Source organism: Phoca vitulina, unplaced genomic scaffold (genome assembly GCF_004348235.1).
Source record: "Phoca vitulina isolate PV1807 unplaced genomic scaffold, GSC_HSeal_1.0 scaffold14, whole genome shotgun sequence".
Taxonomy (NCBI): domain Eukaryota; kingdom Metazoa; phylum Chordata; class Mammalia; order Carnivora; family Phocidae; genus Phoca; species Phoca vitulina.
In genome coordinates, this window is record NW_022589717.1 from 16,589,882 (window position 1) to 16,600,619 (window position 10,738).

Sequence of the window (10,738 nt, forward strand, 5' to 3'; positions counted from 1 at the left end):
ACTGTCTTTATCTGGTTTTGGTATAAGGTAATACTAGCTTCATAAAATGAATTGTGAAGTGTTTCTTCCTCTTTTACTCGCAAAAGAAATTGCATAAAATTGGTATTCATTCTTTTTAAAATGTTTGGTAGAAATCTCCAGTGAAACTATCCAGGTTTGGAGATTTCTTTCTTGGAAGTACTTACATTATAAATTCAACTTCCTTAATAGTTACAGGAATATTCCAATTATCCATTTCATATTGGATGAACTGTGATAGTTTTGTTTTTTAAGGAATGGTTCATTTCATCTACGTTATCAAATTTATGTGTGTAGAGTTGTATGTACTCCTCTCCTTTTATCCTATTTATTTTTAAACATGATGATGTGTTTAATTTTATTCCAAAGTGGAAGACTTTTCCCTTATAGTAAAAACTAAAACATACTCATAGTAAAAAAAAAAAAAAAATCAGTATTGGAGAATAGAACCCAAAAATGGAGGCAAATCTAACCAATCAAGACTGTTAACATTGTAGTGAAGAACCTTTCAGATATCTATCCATCCATTGTCTATCTACACACACATATTTAAATATACATTTTTATATAAATGGAATCATACTATGCATGCCCATTTATAACTACCTCTTTCATTCAGCAGTATGTGCTTTAAATCTTTCTATGTCAATGTAGATCTGTGTCTTCATTTATAATGACAAGACATTTCATTGTGTAAATGTATCATAATTTACTCAGCTCAATCTGACACTGATTGACAAAATACTAAATTGTTTCTAGTGTTTTAATTCTATAAACAACACTGTGGTGAACTTCCTTGTGCATAGATTTTACCACATCTGTGTGATGAACCCCTTAGAATTATTTCCTAAGAGAAAGTTGGCTGGTATGTACGTTTAAAATTCTGATACGTATAGTCAAACCACATCCCACAAAAATGCATTATTCCACCATCACGTTGGAAACACTGGGTATTATCACTCTTCCCCCCCCCCCCCCCTTCGCCAGTATGATATGTGAAAAATGATGGGGATTTTTTTTGGTAGTGGTTGTTGTTTTGCTTCTTTAATTACTGATGAGGTTGATGTGTTCATGTCTGTTTTGTCGTTTGTACTTCTTTAAGAGCCACCTAGAAGAGGTAGGTCTTATTTATTTTTTTTCTTTTTTTTAAGATTTTATTTATTTGGCAGAGAGAAAGAACGTGCGCAGGCACACAGGCAGGGGGAGCGGCAGGCAGAGGGAGAGGGAGAAGCAGGCTCCCCGCCGAGCAGGGGGCCCGATGCAGGGCTCGATGCGGGGCTCAATGCCAGGACCCCGAGACCATGACCTGAGCTGAAGGCAGACGCTTAACCGACTGAGCCATCCAGGTGCCCCGAAGTGCTGGTTTTAAATAAATTGTTTTATTAGACACCCTGTAGGGTTAATTTAAGTACATGGAAAAGAAGATCCAGCTTTAATACGTGTCCCAAATACTATGACACCGTGATAATTTTACCAAAAATTGTTCCTATTTCCTTCATAGAAAAAATAAAATAAAAACCCAGCTGGGGATAGATGGTGGTAATGGTTGTACAACAATACGAATATATTTAATGCCACAGAAATGTACACTTAAAATGGCAAAAGTAAACTTTATGTATGTTAGGTATATTTTAACACAATTGAAACATAACCCAGTTGGGGATGATAGATATGGACACAGACACATAGATAGAGATAGAGATGTGTATATACACTTACATAACTATATAAGAAATTTTACTTTATTAGTTTATAATAAAAGGATTAGCTCTCAATGAACTCTCCCCAAAGGGGGGAAAAAATGAGTAAAGAAAACGTGTCTAATATCTCACTTTTGTTTTCAATACTCTAAGAAACTTCTTAAAAGATTAAATCTATCTTTATTTTGAGATTTATATAATAGAAAGTCATGTCATGAATAAACTGGACAGGAAGTCAAGGGCACATTAGAGCAACATGAATAAATTATATCCTCATCCTAAAGACTGCTTATACTGCTGCAAATTTACTTCAGAGAAGGAAGTTGTTTTATATTTAACTTCATTTATATATCAAACTTCTGGGATGACAAGGCTTTTTAAGTTCCCTTTATGCTTCTTTTCTGGGTCAAAAGACTAAGAGTTCCTCTTCCTGCTACTGGCTGATTTTTTTTTTTTTTTTTTGGTAATTTTATCTGGTATTTTGCTCATATTTCATTATTCACTGTCATTTTCATTATCATGGACTGATATTGCCCCAGTTCCTGTGACACAGGTCCTGTGGCTAGATCATTGAGTCATCACCCATGCAACTGGCACTTTCCATTTGTCCAGAGAACCACAGTCAAAGTCTAGAAAAGTCTGGAAAGAGAGTTGAGAAAAGACCTCTCCTGACCCTTAGGGCCCTGAAGCCCAAGTCTTCCTGTCACCTCTCTCTTTTCACACATACACAGGGCTTTTCCATAATGCTGGGATCCAGGGAGAAAAAACTCCTGTGGTTATGAAAAGGGGAATTGAAAGTGGAGAGCTTCCTGCTCCTGTTGTTTGCATAGAAGGAGCTGTCTTCAGCTCGGAAGTCACCAGGGAGCGAGCGGAATCTGATTCCATTGTTACTATGCTCCCTTACAACCCCTTCTCCACCCCACAGCCGAATGTTTTATGTTTTATATGCTACATGTGTTATATGCCATATGTTTTATATGCTATATGTTTTTAAATACGTTTTTAAATATGTTTTCTATTTAAGAACATAAATCAGATACTGTTTTTTTGTGGCTTAGCCTCCAATGGCTTTCCAGCACTCTTAGAATAATACCCAAACTCTGTATGACAGTTGTGATCTGGCTTCTATCACATTGGCTCCTTTTGTCCCTCCAAGTCATTAAACGGATTTTCCCACCCCAAGGCCATTACCCTGGCAGTTCCCTGCCCCAGCTCTTCCCACATGGGGGCTCATTCTCATCCTTCAGTCTCAATTCAAATGTTACTTTCTATCACATCATCTTTAGTTTCTTCATAACATTGACCACACTGTATAATTGCTGGCTTATTATCTGTGTCTTTTCCCTGAGCTAGAATGTAATCTCCAAAGGCACGGTTGTCTTTTTTTTTTTTAATAATTTTTTTAAGGATTTTTATTTATTGAGAGAAAGAAAATGATAGAGAGCATGAAAGGGAGGAGGGTCACAGGGAGAAGCAGGCTCTCTGCTGAGCAGGGAGCCCAATGCGGGACTCGATCCCAGGACTCCAGGATCATGACCTGAGCCGAAGGCAGTCACTCAACCATCTGAGCCACCCAGGCACCCACGGTTGTCTGTCTTGTTTACTGTTTTACCCACAGCACCTAGCACTGCCTGGAGTAAGGTGGGTGCTCTATATAACTGTTTGTGGATAAACAAATGAATGAGTGCTTAAAGATCCCTATACCCTCTGCCCCAAATCATAGTGGCCACGAAACTGAGCGCCCCAATGCACACCACATCATGGGACAAGTATCCTGCAATCCAAGAATTATAGTCTGAAGTTTGTTCTTAAAGAAAAAGGCTCAGAGTGCCAAGAATTACTGTTAAGAAGGTGTCTCTGTCCCACCCCCAAAACAGATAAATTTACCATTTGAAAAGAGAACACATAATGGCTAGTACCCACATCTTCCAGGTGTTTCTGAAAAGATCATGTGCTTGCTAAATCTCCCTCTAGGGTGTACCCTCAGGAAGACCTGACTGGAATACAGAGATGTTAAGAAACTTAAACTTCTTTCGAGTTATACACAGGGCTGTCGTTCAAATGGAGTCTAAAAAAATGAGCACCAGAAGGAAGAATCTGCCTATGTTTCTCAAACACTGTGTATTCTAGGGAAACACGTATTTGTTTCTAAATAGCCAGTCCTTCTTTAAACATAATTATCTTGCAAAAGTGAAAAGCAATCCTTTCGAAGCTAGCAAGCCAAAGGAGCAATTGAGAAAGAGACACGGTTTCTCCAGTGCTATTCCCCTCGGGTACTTCCTCTTCCTTGTGTTCTGCTGGCCCAGGCACTCCCAGGTGAACTGAGTAAGAGTTACCCGGGAGGAAAGGAGTGAGAAGTGAGGCTGTCCTTCTGTTGTTTGAATGATTTAACATCTTAAAGTGAGCCTGTATTCATGTATTACTTATAATAAAAAGAGAAGATAATCTTACTTTAAAAACAAACCTCTAGGGACCCTGGGTGGCTCAGTCGGTTAAGCGTCTGCGTCGGCTCAGGTCGTGATCCCAGGGTCCTGGGATCGAGCCCTGCATTGGACTCCCTGCTCAGCAGGGAGCCTGCTTCTCCTTCTCCCTCTGCTGCTCCCCCTGCATGTGTTCGCTCGCTCTCTCGCTCGCTCTCTCTCTCTCTCTGACAAATAAATAAAACCTTAAAAAAAAAACCCTCTAACTTATCTTCTCAGAATGAGACTGTCTTCCTGGGTAACAGCCAATTGAAAAATAATTTGTTGTTTTTTATGAAGGTACATTTACCACACAATTCAGCAACTCCACTCCTAGGCATTTGTCAAAGGGAAATGAAGACATATGTCCACACAAAGACTAGCGCATGAACGTCCATTGCACTTTATTCTTAAAAGCCAAAGCTGGACACAATCCAAATGTCCAATAAAAAGTGAGTGAATAAACAAATTGTAGTATATATGGAATACTCTCCAGTAATAACATGAGGGGACCTAAAGAGACACACAACATGGATGAATCACAAAACCATTATGCTGAAGAGTATATATATATTTTTTAAAGATTTTATTTATTTATTCATGATACAGAGAGGCAGAGGCAGAGGGAGAAGCAGTCTCCCCAAGGAGCTGGGAGCCGATGCGGAACTCGATCCCAGGACCCTGGGATCATGACCTGAGCCGAAGGCAGATGCTTAACCAACTGAGCCACCCAGGCATTCCTGAAGAGTATATATTGTATATAAATACATTTGTATAAAACTCCAGAAAAAAACAAATTGAATCTATAATAATAAATAGAAGATCATTGATTGCCTGAGGTCAGGATTTGGGGGTGAGGATTTACTAGGAAGGAGCACAAGGGATCTTTTCAGGGGGTTGGAAATGTTCTCATCTTTATTGTGTTGGTGATTACAGAAGTGTATACAATGGTCAGAACTCAGAACTGTACCCTTAGAAATGGAGGCAAATTTTGAAGACCCTGGATTGTAAGAAGCCTAAGGAATCGAAAATAAACCTGAAGCCATCAAGAAAATATGAAAGAGATTTTTAGGTAAGTAGAAAGGCAAAGAAACCATTTAGGAGGTAATGAAATATGCTACTTATAAGCAGATAAGTGCCTGAACTGGTGAAATACAGTGAAATAAGGGCACTGGTGTGCTGGTAAATGTTTAACAAACAGCTGGGGTGGGGGAGCCCCGATTTTGTAACATCTGCCCATTTCCCTGGTGCAAGTATTCCCACCATGGCCATTTTCAAGCTACCAATGTGACATTACTGAACAGGGTCTGAAAAGAGATGCTTGCAATTAGCTCTCACAAGTCCATGCAAGCCTGCCCCAGCACACAACAGGGTAGAGGACATTGTTAGATTTGAGAAAACCAATTAAAATATGTGCCTTAGCTAGGGTAAGGCAAACTGCACTAACAAATGGATTTTAAAATTTAGTTGTTCAAAACCAGACTTCTTTCCTGTTCAAATAACATTCAGGGGCAAAGATCCCAAGTTGGTGAGGGCTCTGGGTCACATAGTCATTCAGGGACCCAGGCTAACTGATTTTCCACCATCTTTTTTTTTTTTTTAAGATTTTATTTATTTATTTGTCAGAGAGAGAGAGCACATAAGCAGGGGGAACGGAAGGCAAAGGGAGAAGCAGACTCCCCACCAAGCAAGGAGCCCAATGCAGGGTTTAATCCCAGGACCCCTGGATCATGACCTGAGCTGAAGGCAGCCACCCCACAGACTAAGCCACTCACATTGTCCTGAGTTTCCGCCATCTTTAATACGTTGCTTCCCAAGTCACTCTGGTCATCACTGGAAAGACCAATTCAGCTCCTGAGAGGAGGAAAAAAGGAATATAAAGGAAAGCACATGGGATATTTTATGGACCAGGCTTAGAAGTAGCACATATCTTGCCCTGTTATATTCCTTTGGAAAACTTAGCCACCTGGCTCTATCTAACTTCAAGGGAGACTGAGAAAGGTTGTGAAGCTGGCAAGCCAAATGGGAGATAGAGAGCATTCTGAATTTCAGATAGCAGTCTGTGCTACTTTGGGAGATTCTGAGAAGTTAGAGCTGTCTGATAAAATAGAGGATGCCCAATTAAATTTGAATTTCAGACCAAAACAAATGAATAATTTTGTGGTATTGGTATTCCCAAATATTACACAGGACATACTTATACTAAAAAATTATGTTTAGTTTATCCGAAATTCAGATTTAACTGAGCACTTGCATTTTATTTACTAAATCCAGGAAGGGTAAATACCAGGTTTCAGAATTGGATGAAATGGTAATTGGTAATGCTGTTATCTGGAGGAAAGATGACAAGTTCAGGATAATCAAACACATGAGACAGCCACTATAAAACCACATTGTCAGTTCATTAATTTTAAAATGAGACATGTATTTGTTAGTATTAACTAATACTTGCCATTGGTACAGGTCATTCTGAGTACTTTTAGGACAGTCCAGTCATGAAACAATAATCATAGATGAAGAAAGTAGAATGGAAACAATAGCATTAAAGAAAAAAATTTCCCAGATACATAAAGTAAAAAAGGCAAAGTGCCGAGTAATGTGCACACGCGTGCGTGTGTGCATATGTGCTTGTATACGAGTGGAGTATCTGGAAAGAAACACAAGAAACGTAACAGACATGGTCTCTAGAGGGGAACTGAATATGTGAGTGAGGGGACAATGGAAGAAAAGAGGCTGCTTTTTCACTCTATTGCCTTTGTAGGGGCCAAAAACAGACCACTCCAAGATAGACCACTTTGGCATGAAGAGTATTTTGAGTTAAAAAAGCAATCAAAACCCATCAGATTCAGGAAAAGCTCTACTTTCTCCACAAACTGCCTAAAGTAATTTAGATAGAGGACCTGGTCCAGGAAGAGCGCTATCGCCATAGATAACTACAGTATGATATGAACCAGCTAACAAGGCTCCTTTGATCAAAGTCCTCCCTTTGTCCCATTGTTTCTTTTTTTTTTAAGATTTTATTTATTTATTTATTTATTTATTTGAGAGAGAGAAACAGCAGGAGAGGGGAGAGGGTCAGAGGGAGAAGCAGACTTCCTGCTGAGCAAGGAGCCCAATGTGGGACTCGATCCCGGGACTCCGGGATCATGACCCGAACCGAAAGCAGTCGCCTAACCAACTGAGCCACCCAGGAACCCCTGTCCCATTGTTTCTGAGAGGTCCAGCAAACATTTGTTTACCAAACATTTACCCTTTCTCATCTTCCTGAGGATTGCATTCCTTCCCTTTGAAGTCCCAGACATCTACCCCCCTTTCCTTAGTTCAGGATGACATATATATCTCCTTTTGCTTGACTGTCTTTGGAATTTCCATGTCTGTGTGGGTTCCCCATACATACACTATTATATTTTATTTTCTCCTGTTAATCTGCCTCATGTCAATTTGATTCTTAGTCCAGCTAGAAGAATCTTGAAGGGGACAGGACATTCTTCCTCCCTGTCACCTTTCATGCTTTTTTAAAATTTTTTATCATATGAATATATTCATCACTCAAAAAGTTAATCTTTTTTGGGGTCTCTGGGTGGCTCAGTCGTTAAGCATCTGCCTTTGACTCAGGTCATGATCCCAGGGTCCTGGGATCGAGCCCCGTATCAGGCTCCCTACTCGGCGGGGAGCCTGCTTCTCCCTCTCCAGCTCCCCCCTGCTTGTGCTCTCTCTCTTGCTGTCTCTCTCTGTCAAATAAATAAATAAAATCTTTTTAAAAAAATTAATCTTTTTTAAAGATTTTATTTATTTATTTTAGAGAAAGAGAGGCAGAGCAGGGGTAGGGGCAGAGAGAGAATCTCTAGCAGGCTCCCCACTGAGCACAGAGTCCAACGCAGGGCTCGATCCCAGGACCCTGAGATCACGACCTAAGCCAAAACCAAGAGTCACACGCTTAACTGGCTGAGCCACCCAGGCACCCCCAAAATATTAATCTTTAAAAAGTAATTATACCACTTCCCACTGAAAAGAACCAAGCCTCCTTAAAGAAATGGATGCTTCTGGGGTTGGGGCAGTGAAAGCACACAATGAGCCTGCAGTATGTTGTTGTGCCAGAAAATGAAGATAAGCCCCCAAAATGGTAGGAACATATGAAAGGACACACAAGTTAGCTTGAAGGGGCTACCACTGGCAAAATATGCTACAATTTAATTATAAAAATAAATAATTAAAATAATGGCTTTTACCTTATTAGAGTAAAATAAGTATCCATGAGTTCATACTCACACATACAAACATGCATATTCATTTACATACATACATTCACTAGTGAGGGAAAAGGGAAAGCTCTTCTTTAAATTAGAATGCCAATTAATAAATGTAGACAGAATGATGGAGTCAAATTTATTATTTTGCAAAAATCATAGTAATAATTGATTTAGGACAAAATCATCAACGGATGCTGGTTTACAGAAGCTATTAATTGAGTTCCAGATCTTGTGTGGACTAGATAACTTATCTCCCTTGACTAATACTATGTATGTAATATACTAATATTATATGTTATATATGTGTATGTGTGTATATATATATAGAGAGAGAGGGAGTTATCTGTTATCTGTTAGGATTAGGTTCAACTGAATATAAAAGAACTCTTTCTCCCTCCTGTTGTATTTTTTGTGTGTGTGTTTTTGTTTTTGTTTTTGTTTTTGTTTTTGAGAGCGAGACTGCATGAGCAGTGGGGTAAAGGGGCAAAGGGAGAGAGAGAATCTTACGTAGGCTCCACACTCAGCGTGGAGCCTGATGCGGGGCTCGATTTCACGACCTCGAGATCATGACCTGAGTCGAAATCAAGAGTTGGATGCTTAACCAACTGAGCCACCCAGGTGCCCCATAGTTTTTTTAATAGCTCATTTTCTCTCATGTAAAAGATGATCTTAGGTAGGCAGTTCTGAAGTAGTATGGCAGCTCCATAAAGTGGTCCCTTCAGTTCTGTTTCACCATCTGTAAAGTGTTACCCTTATTCTCACGGTTCAAAAGGACTTCCAGAGTTCCAGTCGTCACACCCACATTCCAGGAAACACCATGGAGAATTCTCAGAAGTACCGTATAACACGTCCTTCCACACCTTGTTAACCCAACTTTAGTCATATGGCCCCACCTTCGTGCAAAGAAGGCTGGAAAATGTAGTCTTTGAGCCCGGGATGTGGTGCCCTGCTAAAACTCAGGGTACTGTTACTCAAGAGGAACGGGAAAATGAACAGCCGTTCTAAGATAGGCATTACTGAAACCATTTTATAGTTGAGGAAACTGAAGCTCAGACTGGTTAAATAACTTGCCCACGTTCACGCAGCTTGTAGGACTTACAACTGGAATTGCACCTCAGATCTCTCTCATTCCAAAGCTGGCAGATTTCCCAACACCCACTCCTAGCCCGGCTCACCCTCAGCGTAAGAGTTTGGAGCTCAGCAACATGCCAGCTTCTCTGAAGCTAAGGAAGGGTAGGGCGCCTGGGTGGCTCAGTTGTTAAGCATCTGCCTTCGGCTCAGGTCATGATCCCAGGGTCCTGGGGTCGAGCCCCACATCGGGCTCCCTGCCTGATGGGAGTCTGCTTCTCCCTCTCCCACTCCCCCTGCTTGTGTTCCTGCTCTCGCTATCTCTGTCTCTGTCAAATAAATAAATAAAATCTTAAAAAAAAAAAAAAACATAGAATGAAGCTAAGGCAGGGTAGTCAGAAGACAGGCAGGCAGGGACAAACCCTGCCCCCGCAAGAGGAAACCACCCTTAAAAGGATTTTACACCATCCTGGAAGGAGCCCTCCACCCTTTCCCATGTGACAAAAACCTGATTGGATGACAGGCACATGGAGGGTTAATCAGATTAAAAACAGCCGGCCAACAAGCCCATAAAAACCCGGTCCCCTCTCTCTTCAGGAACTTCATACTACCACTCAATAAACGTTGCCTTGCTGCCCATCCCTCTGTCTGGTCGGCCTCTTCCTTCAAAGCGGGCAGCAAAGGAAAAGAAATCCTGTAACAAAGCCACATGATGCAAATAGCACATTTATGTGATACACATTTTACTCCAGAATTTAGGAATAAAACAAGTTTACCTAAAACAAACAGACATGTTATGGTGTCCAAGACCAAATTCACACTTATTTTTCTGATGAAACAAGAGACTTGAAGAAATTGCACCATGGCCAGTCACTGTGGACTGCCCTGCACTGTTTTCCACTACACCCTCCTGCTTGTTGCTACATGTCTAGTTAACAGCTTTCTGTTTTCTGACCTTGTCAATTGCAGAGTTTACTCTACTTGGAGCCTGCGCCCTCTACATCCCAATAGTGCTCACGTCTTACATAGTGTTGATTTTTACGAGCTGCCGTTAAAAAGAAAACTACAGACCCAAAATGGTGTCACTTGGGCCAGGCCGAGTCACCAAACTGGGGCTTAATACCCAACCTAATTGCAGTTTCAACCTCCCCTAGAACTCTAAGTCTTAATGGGTGAGTTGGGAATTTTCCCATAAATACCAGTAAGGTAATCTGTTCCAAGGGCATTCTCCATCTCCCCCCTC